Raw genomic sequence first — 16,940 nt, 5'->3', positions numbered from 1 at the left:
CCTTTCCTGGCATTAGCTGCTGTTGGGGTTGCTCCCTTTCAAGCTCCAGAGCTGAAATACGTCACCCAGCAGCAACAGAGGTCTGGAAAACAGCAGTGGCTGTGCAGCGCTCAGCGGGACGGCGGGACCTGGGGGGTCCCCTGCCTGCTGCCTGCCCGTACCGCCCCAGCGTGCCACAGCGGATGCGCTGAGGCCAGCTCCTGCCCCCGCTGATGCAGAAGGGGAGGATGCTACGAGTGCAGGTTTCCACTGCCTGCTTTTCTTCCAGGCCAGCTGGAGGTTATCAAGGCCAGAGGCTGCTTTCCAGCTTCATAAACCTCTTGCGTTATTCGGAGTCATGATTCTCCTATTCAACCGTCTGTGCTTTTCCTTGGGACGGCTAATCCCTCAGCGTGACTAGTGGAAGCTGTGGTATTGATTTCTGTCTCTCTCTAAACCTCAGTTGTGTTCAACGCTTGTTAGACATCTGAAGGAATATCCATTGGGCTCCTGGGGCAGCCGGGGAGCGGAGCGCAGTCAGCCGCGCCGGGAGACGTTTGCCTCAGGTTTGGGGGCAAGCCAATGGGAAGGACTAGAAGGCATTGGGAAGGGGGCAGGTGGGATATCTAACCCCTAGTAAAACTCTTGGAAGATTTAGACTAGTACAACACTTCCAGCCCGCTCTCTGATCATTGATAAAGTAGCATTTTTATGTATTTGGCTCAGGATTTGATGGTCCGTCTGAGGACGTGCCAGGGTCCTCTGAGAAAGGAGATTGTGTTTAGTGCAGTGGACACATTTCTCAAACTCTGCGTGTATGCAGGTGAGGTGGGCGGGGGTATCCAGTGTTGTGGGCTTTTTCTTCAATTTACTCCCTATAAGTCACGAGAAGCCTCCTCTGAATTCAAGGGATCCTGTTGGTAGGACATACGTGGCTCTCTGGAAACATGTTTGGGCTGAATCTGTTGGATTTCCAGTCCTTGGGGTCTGTCCTCCTGCCCACTGTCACACTCCACCACATACCCCGTTCCCATGCTGACCCTGGCTCCAAAGAGCTCCTTTACGTGGGGGGTGCCTTCAATGATTAGAGAAGGTTATGCGGACACTGGAATTGAAGCTTAGAGCTTGGATGAGAGGGCTGAAAGAGGCAAAAAGAAGGATTTAGCATATTTTTTAATTAAAATAACAAGCTGGGACCTGTCACTACATAGATTCCTTTGTATCCTAAGTTCCTTTCCCTCTTTTCATCTTTGACTTTTTAGATTAGGCACTCTCAGAGCAGGGATCACATTTTCTTCTGATCTGGAAAATGCCTGGCATACTTTGAGGGCTAGCATTGTCTATACAATAATGAAACCCCCCCAGAATTGCAGTCTCAATGCTGTCTTACTCCTATCTGCCATCATCATGAGATATTTAGCACTTAAAATAATTGTACCTGGCACTTACGTTATACTTTTGGTTGTTCACACATTAATCCTCCTACCGCTTCTGAGATCAAAATTAGTATGTCCATTTTATGAATTAGGAACAGAGACATGGAGATGTTAACTTTTTCACCCAAAGAAATGGAAGGAATTAGTGGTAGCCACTGTATTACGATATGCTGCATAAAAACAAACCTCATCCCTGTTTAAGCATCTTACAATAGTGAATTAAGAAAAATGGCTAATGTGTCATGTACTTTTTGATGTTAGAAATTAGTAGATTAAGTCAGATTTTGCTCTATTAAATATGCAGAGGAGGGTCTAAAGTGCACCTATCAATCAAAGTGATGATGATTGTATCACATGATCTTAAATTTGTTCTAACAGTGGCACAACCCAGAAAAAACAGGGTTCTTAAGTGGAACTTGATCCTCCATCCATGTAATTTAGCATAAAACCTAGAAAAGAAGCAAAGTAAACTGAAGTAATTGCAAAATACAAATTTTAATAGATCTGATGCTCTGGAGGATCTCTGTCAGGGGAGTTGAATTTGGATTTGTTTGTACAGATGAATGTAAATGGCACTCGAGCACTGGTACAGGGCTGTTCCACGAGCTCTGTCTGTCGTGGGAGGTGTTGTTGGTTACCGTACCGACACCTGGAGAAGGCTTCCTAAGGAGGAATCTTCTACTTTCTCATTTTCCCTTTTTTCCTCTCTAACTCAACAGTCTCGCGCGTTGTGTGTCCTCGGCTTAGTCGGTTATCAGCTCACCCGCTACGTGTATAGACTGCTGTGCATGGGCACTTCTGCCTTGTCTCCGAAGAGAGCGGCGTGGTCCCCGGGCTCAACGGGCCTGGGGAAAGGGGGGGACGAAAGTCTGTGGCTCAGACCTTTACCATTCCTTTAGATTTTTCCCTATTTATTACATATCTACATGAAGTAACTCCTGAGTTGTTCTGGAAATTGTACTTACCATGGCTAATGCTGTTTTCCTGCCCTGATTTCCCCTTTCTGGAGCACCAGGCTGTGGCCCCATAGTGCCTCTCATTTTCTCCTTGCATTTTCACTGGGCCAAATTCAGCCTGATGTGTTCGGTGGGTGCCACTCTATAGAAGACACTACATCAGTTTATACGCCTTATCTTGGCCTTAAGATTTTACCCTTTCCCAAATTCATCGAGATGGGAATCAAAATATCTGCTGTGTCTGTAGCGGGTGGGAAAAACCCTGATGCCCAGCCAAACAGGATTCAGCAAACGTGACTGAGTTTTTCATGTCATTTTTCTTTCCTTAAGCTACTTACAAATTTATTAATCCATTTTCATGTTCCTTAGACATAATTCACGGGTTTTTTGACACCCAGATGTGTGCTTTGTATCTGTGTGAGCACCGCCAGTGTTTCTTTCCAATCACAGCACTCTTCTGCATTATGTTCTATAGGAGATGGCTTGGCCAGGCTATCCTGGGGTTGTTTTTTCTGAAGTTCTCAGATATGAATAGTTTTGCCACTAAATATCTTCATACCTCTGATTAGAGATTTTGTTCTATTTTAATATTTGTCTAGCACTAACAATCACTGGCTGTTGCTTTTAATTGTAACGTCTGCTCCGGCTGTCGAGGAATGAAAATAGTCTCATCCATATGCATAGGTCAAAGGCTCGGCTACTTTTTCCTCTAAACTGAGTCCAGGCAACTTATTTCTCCAAAGCTGTTGGTCCAAGCCAGCACTTTTGTTCCGGAGATGAAAGGTGAGTGCCGGGCTGCCTAGCCTCTCCATCTCCTTTCCCCATTAGCCACTGGGACTGGAGCACGCAAGTGTAACAGGCTGAGCATGCCTTTGCAGCACCACCTAAAATCACATGTTTGATTTGCTCACTTTGATGGCGTGTTCACAGTCATCTTGCCACCACTCTGATCTTCTGTAGCCGCATGGCCCTTTAAATACCCCGTTTCAAATAGGAAGGAGAAAGCGATCTGGTGGAGCTCTTCCCGTCCTTAGGATCCGCGCTCTTATTAAGGCTTTCCCTTGCTTATATCTATTACTTTCTTCCTTTCTGAAGGAGTCAGCTTGATTCAGTACTTTTGGGACTCGGTGACATTAATGTATCTGTTTTATGTAACATGGAGTCATTATTAACAGAATCCTAGATCATAAAAAAAGGTATAACGAGAGGCAAGGAGGGTTTTTCCCCTTGAAGATAATAGCAGCCGTGCTGGAGAGGAGGAGAGCAGGGGTCAGGGAGCCGCCGCCTGATTGGGCGCTCAGGCGCCGCATTGACATTTCTGCAGTTTCATCAGAAAGTCTAAATAATCCATGTGAAAACTGAGGGTTATTTACAGAAGATATATACGCACTGCGTGAGCCTGCGAGATACCGAAGACATAATCTTGGCTCTTGGTGCCTGCTTTTGTGCCGCGATACCCCTGCTGCTGCGGCTGGCGGTGGAAGGACGTAGACAGTCCGTCAGCCAGTTCACGCGGCTGTGCAGGGAGCTGAAGTCACGGGTGGAAAAAACACAAGAATGGGAGAATGTTAAAACGAGAGCAATAAATGACTTCAAAGGGAAGGAGGGAGAAACGGTTAGGCAGGTAGGCAGTGGTAGGTAGGTTAGTGCTGCTCGAGGAAGGAGCGAGGGGAAGGCGAGGTAACCTTGTCTTAAGATCCGCGCGTGCTGCAGGCATCCTCTGGGAGGAGTTTAAGGTCTTTTTATTGCGGTGCTCCCTCTGCCACCCCACCCTCTGTCCCAGCTCTCAGTCATTCCCTGACAAAATCTTTTTATTTTCTGTGTTTCAAGCATGCGCTGCCCCTGAGCCAGGAGGAGAGATTGGAATGGAGACTTCGGTTTGCAGAGGGCTCTAACCCAGAGACCTCGCAATGAGAAGGAGCTAAAGTAGCAGCGGAGTCTTTGATAGTCTTTTAGTGCTGTCCCCAAGTGCCGTCCATTGGGGTTGTCCAGTGCTTCTCCTCGCTTTCTTCCTGACAGCCTTCTGTGCCAGAGAAATTACCAGTCAGTTCGTGTATTCTTGATTGGCATTTAATATTTTTTTCTGTCTACGATTTTAAACTCATACTTATTTACAGGTAGCTGAAAGGCCTAATGTGCTTTTTAGATCTCCGTTCTAATATTTTTGTATTTGTTAGTAAATTGGTTTTGTTTTATATAAATTGACATGTGAGTATTTGAGGAGGGGAGGACTTGGGATGTTTTCTCTAAGGTTTTATTAAAGAATCACACACTCTTATAATCATATAAAAGAAATAGCAATTATACTGTGCGCAGCATGACAGCTCCTTTTCACCCCTGTTTCAGCAACACATTTACTGATCTATTGTAGCGTGCGATGCGAGGTGGTTCGTGTACTCCAGCGCAGTGACAGCGCAGCCCCCAGCAGCGACAGCTCCTTCTCCTGTGCCGAACCCCCCTCCTGAAGTGGTGCGACACGGGCGGACGCAAGGAGTCTGCTCAGCCAGATAGGCACGCGGGGCTTGCTGGGCTGACATCTCTGCCCGGAGGTCCAGCAAGGGCACGTCAGATGTTTCACACCGTGCCATGGACCAGTTCTAGCATTCAGACTAGTGTGGGGCCCAAAGCCTGAGATATTCCCCATCTTGAAAGTCTGCAAACTTCAAGAGCCACGCAGAGAGAGAGCGGATGCTGGCGGGTGAGGTGTTGAGTTGGTCGCTGTATTAGGGTCCCCAAACCCAAGTACATCCCGCTCTCTTGACTCTATTAGACAGACTGAATTTTACTATTAATTTTAAATGAATATTAAATAAAACAGACCTCTTGGCTACTTCTTTAGTTATGTGTCTATTCCACTGACAGTTTGACAGCTGAAGTCTTCTGACTTTTGTCCTTTTCTGTACACTTAGGAGTTCTTTTTTAGATCTGTTTTCTTGGTTCTGTTCCTGAAAGGAGTGCAGTCATGAGCCCAGGAGCTCCCCCTCATCTTGGGGGCATGTTGGGAAGGCTGGTACCAGGACACACGTTGTCAGGAAAGCACCTTCCTTGCTGGTTCCTGATGTTTTACTGCTGATGGAGATCTTAGAGCAGTTCCTGTGCTTCCTCCCTTCCCTCTCAGCAGTTTTCCTTGTGAGGGAAAGTGCCGTGAATTAATCTTCTGCACATTTGCAGAAAGCAGATTTATGGCAAAGGAAGAAGGAAGCACCATTTCCATGCAGTTAAACGTACCCTGGGAACCATAACAAAACGATGTTTGGCTTTTGAGCTCAGTGGCTGGGCTGGGGCATCAGCCTGGTGTCTTGAGGTGCCGCGCTCTGGCTGCGGGTGCAGGAACGGTTGCAGGGACGTGCAAGGTTAGAGGTGAAGTGAAATAGTAACGCCGTCATGGCCACGAGTTGAGCTCCCCAAATCTCAGATTTGACACAATTATGTATAGATTATTATAACTAATGTAGTTGCTATTTTCGTTTGTGTGCCGGGTTCTAGCACTTAATGCTTTTCACCGCGACCGTGAGCATTCGAAATGTTTTTTAAACTGAAGGCTGAGCTTCTTACATCGTTAGGTGAGTCTGCCAGCGGGAGCCTTAAAGAAGCCACCAAGTAGCATGAGACAAAACCTCTCCAACAGAATCTCGAGTTGTCAACCCTAGATTTGGGTAACTTGGTGGAAACCCCATGTTTGAAAACCAAGCTTTAGGCCTCAAACCGAACACGTAGCTGAGTTTGCAAAAGCATAAGTCGATTCTCTGGAGCAAAGCACGTTCGGAGCCATTTGACGTTTTAGTTATAAACCCTTCTTTTAATTTGCTTTGAGATTAAACTTGGCCACAAGGTCACAGCCTAGGGGGAAAATTTTGGAACAATTTTCAAAGCAGTTAATTTGGCCATTTTTCAACTATTTAAATGCAAATACAAATGAATAAATAATTTATGCATTGCTTTAACCAAAAAATATTTTAGTTTAAGAATACACAAATTGTCCCACAATTAGTATGGCTTGCCTACAGAGCAGCTGGCAGTTTGGAAAAGCAAGTTATAAACCTGGGAAAGGGGCCACTTAACACTCTGTACCTTCTCGGTTGTGTTTACCTTCCTATCTGTTGCTTTGACGGGACTGTTACAGAGCGAATGAAACTGTGACAGTACAATAATATGCACTTTAAAAAAAGATTATAGAACATATTACAAAGTTATTTAAAAATCATTATTGTACTGTAATGAAGTTAAACGATATGTTTATGTAAGGCTTTAATTCCTGAAGAATTCCAAACCGTGGAGCCAGATCTATCAGCAGGCTAACGTGACAAAACGATGTTAACTTTAAGAGACGTGTGCGTGTTTGTACCAGACGGGCTTTGGCAAAATGTGTGCAGCGTTATAAATCCGTGGTGATTTAATACCCGTCCACGAAAAGCTCTCTCCGGGCAATGGTCTGCGGGAAGGGAGTCCCCCGTGTGAGATGCGTGTGGCCACCGAGGGGCTGGCAGGGCAGCGGGCTGGCTCCCCCCGCTTCGAAATCCCATCGCAGCGGGGCACAACGCCCCGTGTGTGCGCTGAGGTGGAGGTTTTTCTCACAAGCGTAGAGTGAATTTGGATACACGTTATAGTTGTAAATAAAACGCTAACGGCCAGTTACCCTTCTGCTACCACTTGGCATGAAGGGAACGTTCTCCCCAAAACGCACGTGGAAAGCAGATCACCCCTCCCTGTGTAACCGTGGGGACAAGGTCTTACCCAGGAAATACAAGGGAAAAATTATTTTCAGAAAAAAACACTTTTAAAAGTTTAGCAAAGCTACGTTGAATTGACAGAAGTTTGAACATGAGTCAACATTTTTAGAAAAATTATAAAAATTAAAATGTTGTCTCTGTTTTGTTTAAAAAGGTTTTCTTTTGAAAGGGAACTTTAAAAAAAAAGCCAAGTCCGAAATGAGAGATTTTGCTTGCATCAAGCAAAATATTCTTATCAAACAAAAAATATTTTTCAGTTTTGCTTCAGGAATATAAACGTTTCCTTTTAACATGAAACGCTTCTTTCAGGCTGCAGGTTTTATGGTCAGTCGTCGAAGCCGAGGCAGCAGTCATGTTGTACCTCTGCGTGCGGGTGCCGTGAGGTGGTACAGAGGCTGACAAGGGTCAGCGTGACCCGCTCCGGGGTCGTCGCGTGTAGCTCTGAGTTTCCTGCCTTTGGTCCGGCTGTGCCGCTCTCTGGGCACTATCACCTCTGCCCGGGCTGGCTGCTAAATGCTGCAGTAGATGGGGCTCCTTTTCCTTTAGCTGTTAATGGCCGCAATGAGGCTGTCGGTCCTTTCGGTTACACTGCACTGAATCCCTTAATCTCTTTAAGTAGCTCCCCTGTTCTCATCTCATCGTGCTCATTACCTCATGTAGCATCTATATCCCAATCCTAATCTGGAGTTGAGAGTAAATAGGTTGTTGCGGGGTTTTTTTCCTACTTTTCTTCTACTTGGGTTTGTTGTATAAGTAAGGAATCAAAAAAAGAAGCGATGTTGGTGACGCTTTGTAAGTTCGTTATTTTTGCTTTCTCCGGTTCTGACGAGCCATGCAGAAGGACATCAGAGCACCGTGAGATGCGTTATCCTGGCAAGGAGCACCGGCTCCTGCCGCCGGCTTCCCGTATAACTGGGGGAAAGTCCCTTTCCCTCCTTGGTCTGTGTTCCTCCTTGTAAGCCAAAGTGTCTGTGGCAATAGAGGTCATATCACCTTGGACTTGCTCGGAGTAGCCGTGGCTTGAGGCCGGCAGCCGAGTGCTTTGTGGGACGGGGGACACAGGCTCTTCTCGCGGTACCTGCTGCTCATCCTCCAGCAAGCCGCAGTGCTGGCTTCTGCAGCCGGGGCTGCTGCGGGTAACCCCCAGCTGTCCTAGAGCACAGGAGGGCAAACATAGGCCAACTGATTTCAAATAGTAGCGCCAGAATCCTAACAAGATCATTTAACTTTTAAAGGGGGTGGGAAAACATTTTTTCATGCATTTTTATTGATTTTCAATATTGTACAAAACCTAGCCATGTAAAGCAATAACACAGAAAAAGATACAATCATTGAAAAACAATTACAGATCAAATGCCCGGTTCTGTAAGTCGAATGCACGCCCAACCCGCTCTCTCTAGGTCAGGGCCCATTAGCTAGGCACACTGAGGGATAAAAACTAGGATTTAAAACTTAATAATTAGATGTCCTGCTGCAACGCTGTGCTGGTGGCTTTCCTCCTTGAGGTGCCGCCAGTGTCTCTTGCCCTTCGGCAGTCAGTCGCCGTCTGTCAGTCCTTCCTCGTTCCAAGCCATCAGAGCACGGTCGGGAGGCAGAGCAGGATGCGACCCATGGAGCCCCCCTGCTCCGCGGCAGCCGTCTGTGGGAGGACTCCAGCAAGCAGAGCAGCGTACTTGTACCTGGCCGCAGGCTGGTGTGCCTCAGCCTTTACACGGAAGATCCGTGTCCCTTCCACAGTTCCCCATAAAGCAACCCCAGCGCTCGATAAAATGACTTCATTTGCGGAGTGGAGCGAGGCTGTGGACTTAAATCCATGGCATTTCTATGTCTGTGTGTGGGTTACAGGGGGACGTGGGTCCAGCCACGTGCATGCCTACCGGTGTAAGCGATGGAGGGTGAAAAGAACCAAACCAAAACTAAATCCCCTCTGGGATTACTAAAGTACTATTGTCATTTTGCCAATTACAGAGTATAGTTCGTAATTTGTTATGAATTAGCATAAATAGGAATCAACCTACAATTAAGAAAACAAATTGCATTTTGTGAAGGATTATTCTTTCTTTTTTGAACAGTTTGCTCTCGTACTGCTAGTCTGACAAATTCAATAATTCACAACATCCTCCAAGTAATCAGTGTGAATTACTGAGGTTTTGCCATAGCCTGTACACACAGGTTACAAAGGCGTTGGATGCTGCAGACAGGCCAGTTTTAGGAGAGCCAAGTGTCCTCCAAAAGCCAAACTGCAGAGTTTGTGTCAGATGTTGGCTGTCACCAGGCACATGGGAGTCACCACCCAAAAATGTTAGGAACGTCACCATCTTAATGGACAGAATTTGTGGATGGTGTTTTGTCCTTCATCTTGGCATCCCCAGCTCATACAAGGAGCGGTGTTCAAATGACGATTGAAGACAAGAATGCGGCAAGAAGCATGTTTTCCTCACCCAGTGTGGCTGGGTCTGCCGGGGGACGCGCAGCCCCTGCAGCACCTGGGCATGGGGGACGAGCAGGTCTCTGGAGGACCATCCCTCTCTCCATCGGCTGATCCTTTGCATGGGGAGAAGATGGCTCCACTGGGAGCTGCCCATGTACAGGAGTGGCTGCTGGATATCCGTCAGATGCAGGGTATTGGAGCCGGGGTAATTGGAACCAATTATTTTTTCTCTGTTTTCACCTGAGGGTTTCAGAATGACGTTGCATGTGGTCAGACAAGTGCAATCTGGGCACAGCCCTGCCCCGAGAACATCTGGTTTAATGGGAGGTGTCCATGGACACGAAGCGGGGTGGTCGGTGGGTGCAGTGTGCAGTCGTGTGCCGTGTCCTGGCTCGTAGCTCTGCGTCTCGTTTGTGGCACGGGGCGGGAGGGAATGCGCTCCCTGCCCCCTTTCGGCAGCACGTGCGCAGCGTCCTGCGCCAGCTTTGCGGCACTGATGCAGCTCTGGGTGCTCAGCGTCTTGGAGATAGAGGATTTTTCTAAATTTGCCAGTTAGCCACGACGGCTCAGGCAGCACGGCACCAATCCCTTGCCTTGCTGCGCACTCACACACACACACGCACATCCTTCAGGCCAAACGGCACGGTCTCTGCACCCTCCAGCGCCTCCATGGGTATTTCTGACAAAAAAAGGAGAGTCCTTGAGCCCTCTCTTCTGAAACAAAAGCTTAATGAAAGGGTAGGCATGCCCCCGTCTCGCCGGCGGCCGGCTGTAATTCTTGGCAGGGTGTGACATGCCCATCCTCCTGAATTAGTGCGGGGCACGAGGAATTTAGCACGGTGCTAATTGTGATCAGACGAAAACAAGCAGCCTCAGTATGTGGGCATGCAGCAGGACAAAACAAGAGCAGGCGCCTTTCAGAGCAGGGCCCCGCAGCGCTGCCCGACGGCCCCGCACAAAGGCAGGGAAGGTGCTGCCCGCATTGCTGCCCTCGGTGGGCAGGCGTCTGGGCAACCGCCCGCCGCTCCCCCTCGCCCCGGCTCCTTGCCACGTGCTTTGTTTCCGTGCTGGCCAGAAGGTCTCCAGTTTAATTTAGTGTAGGCATTGTCGGATGCTCTTTATTTGCCATACAGTAACTCAGCTGCTGTAAAATCAAGGCAGCTGCTGGGAGAGAAATCTCCACGTCAGCCGCAGCCAGGCAAAAGGGATTCCCGTGTCAGTCCTGAGCACCAGGAGAGGAACGGATGAGGCCGGGCACAGGGACAAGCTTCCTTTGCACCAGAGCCCCCTTTCTGGAAAAAGATAATTTTGCGTTGGGGATCAGAGCCATTTCTCTCCTTCTGCCCCCCAGCCCTGTGCCGTCGGCTGGGGGAGGTGAGCAGGGGCCATTTGCAGGGCATGGGACCATGCTGCAGCCGGTCGCCGCAGCAGCTCAGCCACACTTGTGTCTCTGCAGAGCCTTGGTGCTGGAGGAGGTGCCGTCTCTACCTCCCCTCGCCCTGCGCTGCAGAGCCAGGGGACATGGCCTCTGCCTGCCGCGGTGGCAGCAGGAGCAGGGCGGCGAGTCACGCCAGCCTCCGAGCATGATGCCATCCACAGCCATGGTCCTGGGCAGGGGGAGAGCAACCTCAGCAACCCTTTCCCACCTGAGTCCAGCCCAGAACGACGAAGAGATTTCTTCCAGTTTGCAGTTGAATTTGGAGGATGATCCCCCAAGGCGGGAGGTGTTTGCTCCCTATTCTCCCAAAACCGGGGGGAATTTCTCCCATCCGTGGCAGAGCTATCTTCTTTCATGTAATCTGTCAGAGGATGGAGTCAGGTATTCTCCTGTTACTAACCTGGTTGCACCAATAGGATTGTTGTCTCATCTCCAGTGCCACTGCAGAGACCAGGGGAATCTATCCTCAGAATATCTGCCAAAGTCCAAGTAATTAACCCTGGTTTATGGCCAAAAAGATAAGTGTTAGTTTTCTGTTCCTTTGCTCTCCCTCTAAGGATTCCCTGAGGTTGGGGGTTGCTATTCTATGTCAAACAAACAAACAAACAACAATAAAACAAACCCCAGATTTGGGACTTAACCTTTCCTCTCCTGCTAGTTCAAATGATGCTAGTATCAAGTTGTTCCCCAAGCCAACCGTTTACTAAAGCAAGCAAATATCTGCTTTAAAAAAGGCAGATTTAAAACGCCTGGTTAAAATCAGGATCCTCTTCGGCCTGGGACACGCAACTTGCTTTTTATCTCCCAGTCACTGAACTCCGGGAGGTTTTTCAGGAACTCTTCTCAGTTTTAAACTTGACTTTCCTGAAAAACTCTGTGTGTAACTTCATTATCTGGGTGTCACTTCACTATCTCCTCTTTCGAAGTTATTTATGAGTATGCTGAAGCAGTGCAGAATTTCTGCTCCCCTCCCTTGCTAGCATTGTGTTTGTACCCTTTTTTCCCTATCTTTTTATCAGGAATTCGCAGGAAGATTAATCCTCCTTACTCCATGACAGTTTACTTTTCTTAAGAACCTTTAGTGAGGGATGTTCTAGAAAAGCTTTTAGAAAATCTGATTCCACTATATCAGCCCAAATCTCCCATATTAGCAGGGCTGTTTCCTCCATCAGACAACTCAGATCTATGCGTATAAACTCTTCTCTTGGCTTTGAGACTCCTCCCCAAGACACCGTGTTTACTCATCTCTGCTAATTCACATTGCTCTGACAGTTTTCTACCATTTTGCCTGTTCTGGAAATCGGACTCTCTTGTCTGTAATTCCCACGATCGCTCCTTAAGCCTGTTTTAAAGATTTGTCACCTTCCGATCCTCTGATACAAAGGAAGAAAGAAAGTTCAGCAATTTCATATTTGAGCTCTTTTAAAAGTCTTGAGGGAGTGCAGTCTGCCTCTGGCGATTTGTTGCTCTGGTGTATGAACCTTCCTGACCTCCTCCGTAGTGAACATCAGTGCAAAGAGTTAATTTAATTTTGCTGCTGTGTCCTTATCTTTCTGAATTCCTCCCTTTACGCCTTGATCATCTATCAGCTGTGCTAGGTGACTGACAGGCTTCCTGCTTTTGTGCTTGAAAAGTTTTTATTAGCTCTCATAACCCTAACAATTGTTCTTTGGAACCTGTTTTGGCTTACTTTATCGTGATTTTGCATTTAGCGTGCTAGATTTATGTCCTTTTCTATTTTCATTGTTTGGAAACAACTTCCATTTTTCTGAAAGTATCTTTTTTATTTCAAGTAGCTTCCTTTTTCTGACGTTTGTGTTTAAGGCAAGCTTTGAATCTGTGCCATTTTAGCCTTTTGCCTGTTGTGTCTCGCACACATTCGCGTCCCATAGTTGTGTCACTGTGCACCACTCACTTTCGGGCTAAAGCTCCCCAAGTCAGGGCGAGAAGGAGCCATCGTTACCGTCAGAGCTCTGCCCATGACCTGGATTTGCAGACTGGCAGGTTGTACAACATAGCCATCAGCTGGCCGGGATTTCTTTCTCAAGCCCAGGCTAGAGTTCGGTGTGCTTTTTCTCCCTGTCAGATCCCATCCAAGTCCGAGGCTGATGTTCAACTGGTCAAACAAGACTCTTACCAAGAAAGACAATAGTAAAATGCCTTCAAGAAGGTAGATAGAGGAGTAACAAACTGGGGAGAGGCAAAGAGTGTATCACGAGGCTTCTGTAATTCCTATTCAGAAATTCATGAGCTGCAGAGGTGTGACTGCAACAAGAACCACCATCGGAATGGAAGAGTTCCCGTACTGGAGACCTCCTGACATGGGCTGCATCCCACCTCCTGCTCAAGTCATCCATCTGGATGCCAAGCTGCGCACTGAAAGTGACGCTGCTCTTTGGGAAGCAGAAGGCTTCTCATGAGTCCCACTGTTTCTCCTAACTCTTCACTGTGTTTGTTTTCCTTCCTTATGCGTCTGCTCCCCTGCGTGTTATGTGAGAAACAGTTGTGAGCTGCAGTGGTTAAAACAGAAAAATTGGACCGCAGAACTTTTATCTTTGCTGATGGACGAGTCAGAGCCCATAGTACCGGTAAACGTGTAGGTTTTCCATTGGCAAGGCCACATGTAGCTGATAGTCTTTTCTGTATTGAGCCAGGAAGCTGGAAAGTGCACTGGAAAGTGCAGCAGTCTGTTTTGTAGAACACAGAACGTACCTATCACGTGAAGATGCTACGGGTCAGCTTTCAGTTGCAGGAGACGTGTTATGGTTGGGAATGCTGGCTGAGTTGGAGGTGAATACAGATGAAAAATATTAATAACTCCATGCTGTAAACAAACTTCTGGTGCTTTTGGTGCAGTGTTCCAAATTCTTCAGGATTCTTTATATGCTTTGTATTCTTTCATTTGCAGGCATTGGTCTGGAGAGTTTGTACCAACTTTTTCCGGTCTGAATAGGAACCATCCCTTCTACTCCACGCATTGGCGCTGAATCTTGCGACATCATCTCCACGATTCCATACTGAGGTAGGGAGATCTTCTATGACCTAATTTTCTTAAGCCTTCTAGAACTGATTTTCGTGTTGGTAGCCCTCCTGGGATGTGTAATGTAAATAATATGGATTAAAGGAGATGTCATTACGTGTAATACAACCATGCTGTTCTCAGGCAGAGATTTGAGAGTTCTGTGTGTCATTTATCCTCTGACGTTCTGGTCAGCAGCAGTGTTTGCTTCCTCTTCTAATGGCTTTATGTTTTTTTTATAAATGCTATCTGCATGAAGTATTTCTTAGCACCTCACTTGCTGGTTGGTAATGTTGGCTCATCTTATTTTCAGTGCAGTAAAATGAATGAAAAGGTGTTTTTTGAACAAGACCGTCCATAGACTTTATTTTTTTCCTAGATGTCTTCGAGCTGATACCTTGTCAGGGTATAGTTCTGTGTAGGTGGGTGAGGAACCATCAGGCCTGTGTTATTTAATTATTTATATTGACCCTAACTGTTAGTTTCTGTCATTAAAGAACAGGCTAAATGATTAGTGTCCTTGGCTTAATCTTCTTAGCAGGATAAGTATCCCTTGAATTTCTGTCGTAGTCAAACAGGTGTAAGGGAAGACGAGAAAAAACGACAGCCCTGACCCGTTTCATTTTGCATGTGACTTGCTGAAAGTAAATCATATTTGGATGGTATGTTTCAATTCTTAGCTATTCAGTTTCCCAAAACTGTGGGAAATGATGTGCTGGCAGAGAAAACTTCTTCCCGAATGTGGGGAAAAAATATCCCTTCTCTTCCTCCTAGTCTCTCCACCATTACATTTGGCATTGAAAAACTACCTATGGTCCAAATGGAGAAAATTCATTTAGAATGATTTTTTATGTAACTGGAGTTCACTGAGTCACTGGTGAAGTACCTAGTTTTAATATATTTGTGTATCTTGAGTCATTATAAAGGCATTTATAATATCTGGGATACTCCATAATATCAAACTAACCTTGTGTAATATCGATAGCAATAGAAAGATTAACGGTAGGTCTCAAAAAATACTCATCGGTATCCTCTATCTAGATTAAAAACTGAGAAGTGGACGTTTGGAGTTGCATTTTTCCCCTGTATTTACTTTGGGGGGTGGGGGGTGGGAAGGGTGCTATCCTTTAAGAAAGCTTTCTCTCTTGCTTTCTTCATACATTTTTATCTGAAGTATTTTGTTTACAATGTAAGTGCACACTTCAATTTCTTGAGAATCATCAGACTTATAAATCTGGTGGAAACCTTGGGAAAACCTGTGATGGACAAAGACATTCGTTCTCTTTCCACTCTTAATATCTCAGAGGATCCTGAGTAAAGCATCTACTTTTTTGCCATCTAGTCAGGAAACTTTTCGGGCCTTTGTATCCTTTGTGTGGGAGGTGCGTGATGTTCTTCAGATATTGTAAACTGAATTCAAAGATTTGTGTGAGGAATATTAACACTGAAATCCCACCTTCGATGAGCTTGAACTAATACTCTTGACTTTAATCTGAGAATGAGAGGGCAAGATAGGTGGAACAGAGAAAGATCAGAAAAGCAGGCAGAAGGTAAGAGAGGTGGAAGAGAAGGATCAATAAAGGAGGCTGAAATGGAGACACTTTGGAGAGAGAGCACTGTGCGGGGTTTTGTGCCCTTTTCACGGTATTATGTCTTGACTGATTTTATTGTATCGTAAATTGTAAGTATTTAAAAATATCCAACACCTACAAATGGAATTCACGTTGGGACGAATCTGTTTACTGTTTTTATTAATGACTGTGGCAGAAAAAGTAGCAATATGCTGAGGGAATCCCCCAACCCCAAAACTTCATCAGATTGGCCATAGAGCAGGAAGATTGGACTATGAAGATTGGACCTGAAAGGAGGTTGTAGAGAGGTAGGTGTTGGTCTCTTCTCCCAAGTAACAGGTGCTGGGACTAGAGGAAATGGCCTCAAGTTGTGCGAGGGGAGGTTTAGACTGGCTATTTGGAAAAAGTTTTACACTGAAAGGGTTATTAAGCGTTGGACCAGGCTGCCCAGGGAAGTGGTTGAGTCACCATCCCTGGAGGTATTTAAAAGACGGGTAGACATGGTGCTTAGGGACATGGTTTAGTGGTGGTTTGTCAGAGTTAGGTTGATGGTTGGACTCGATGATCTGAAAGGCCCCTTCCAACCTGGGCGATTCTATGATAAAGTGAAACAAAACCAAACAAAAGCTGATATATGGGTGAAACAGAATAAAGATGGCCAGTGGATGTACCGGATAACTTTGTGGATGGTTGGCTTGAGCATCTCGGTGAACTTAAACTGCAGGTTTAATTCTACTGAAGAGGCAAGTACACATGGCGAAAAGGAAGCCGTGTGGGATTAGTAGGGAAATGCTTCGCTGCAAGTGGAAATAAGGTAGAAGCCTGTTGAGTTTGTAGTACCTAGGTGTGCACAAACAGCGCTACGCAAGCAGGTAGCTGTGCCCATGTTTTTACTCATAATCACAATATTGTTATATTTAATTTATTTGTATGACAAACGTGTAGAAATCATATAGTTGCTAGAATCCAGGGTACATATCCGTTTTCACTGTATCCACTGCTTTTTAGCTTTCTCTAAATTGTTAGAAAATTTAATTTTCAAGCTGTGATTTTCCTCCTGAGATGAGTTTTCAGTTTAAGCAAAACTGTGCTGTATTTCAGGGTAACAGTGCAGTAGTAGAAATTTCTGTTACCAAGAAATATTTCTGAACTACGTAAGCACCGAACAGTTCGACTAAAGTTTGGCAAGGAGAAAGCCTTAAGAGGAAGATAGTATTTCTAAATGTCCATGTGAAAACTGGCTTTTGTTGAGCACAATTGTAACTTTTAAAAATTGTACAGCTGGTACAAGCAGGTACAATTTTATTTTGCCAAATGGCAAGATATTATGAGGCTCACCTGCCTCCAGAAGAGACCCAAACCCAGCTGCAGGAAGGAAAA

At 46.0% G+C, this 16,940-nt stretch overlaps 1 protein-coding gene across 3 annotated transcripts in view; it reads left to right on the top strand.

Moving 5' to 3' along the window:
• ZFHX3 (zinc finger homeobox 3) overlaps positions 1-16,940 on the top strand; it is a 512,235-nt gene that overhangs the window by 226,867 nt on the left and 268,428 nt on the right. For all 3 annotated transcript variants that reach the window (XM_074582606.1, XM_074582603.1, XM_074582604.1), the window contains exon 3: positions 13,879-13,992. The gene's annotated coding sequence lies outside the window, so the exon portion shown is untranslated. The remainder of the gene's footprint in view (positions 1-13,878; positions 13,993-16,940) is intronic.

Source organism: Larus michahellis, chromosome 4 (assembly GCF_964199755.1).
Source record: "Larus michahellis chromosome 4, bLarMic1.1, whole genome shotgun sequence".
NCBI classification, from domain to species: domain Eukaryota; kingdom Metazoa; phylum Chordata; class Aves; order Charadriiformes; family Laridae; genus Larus; species Larus michahellis.
This window is presented reverse-complemented; position numbering and strand designations above follow the sequence as displayed.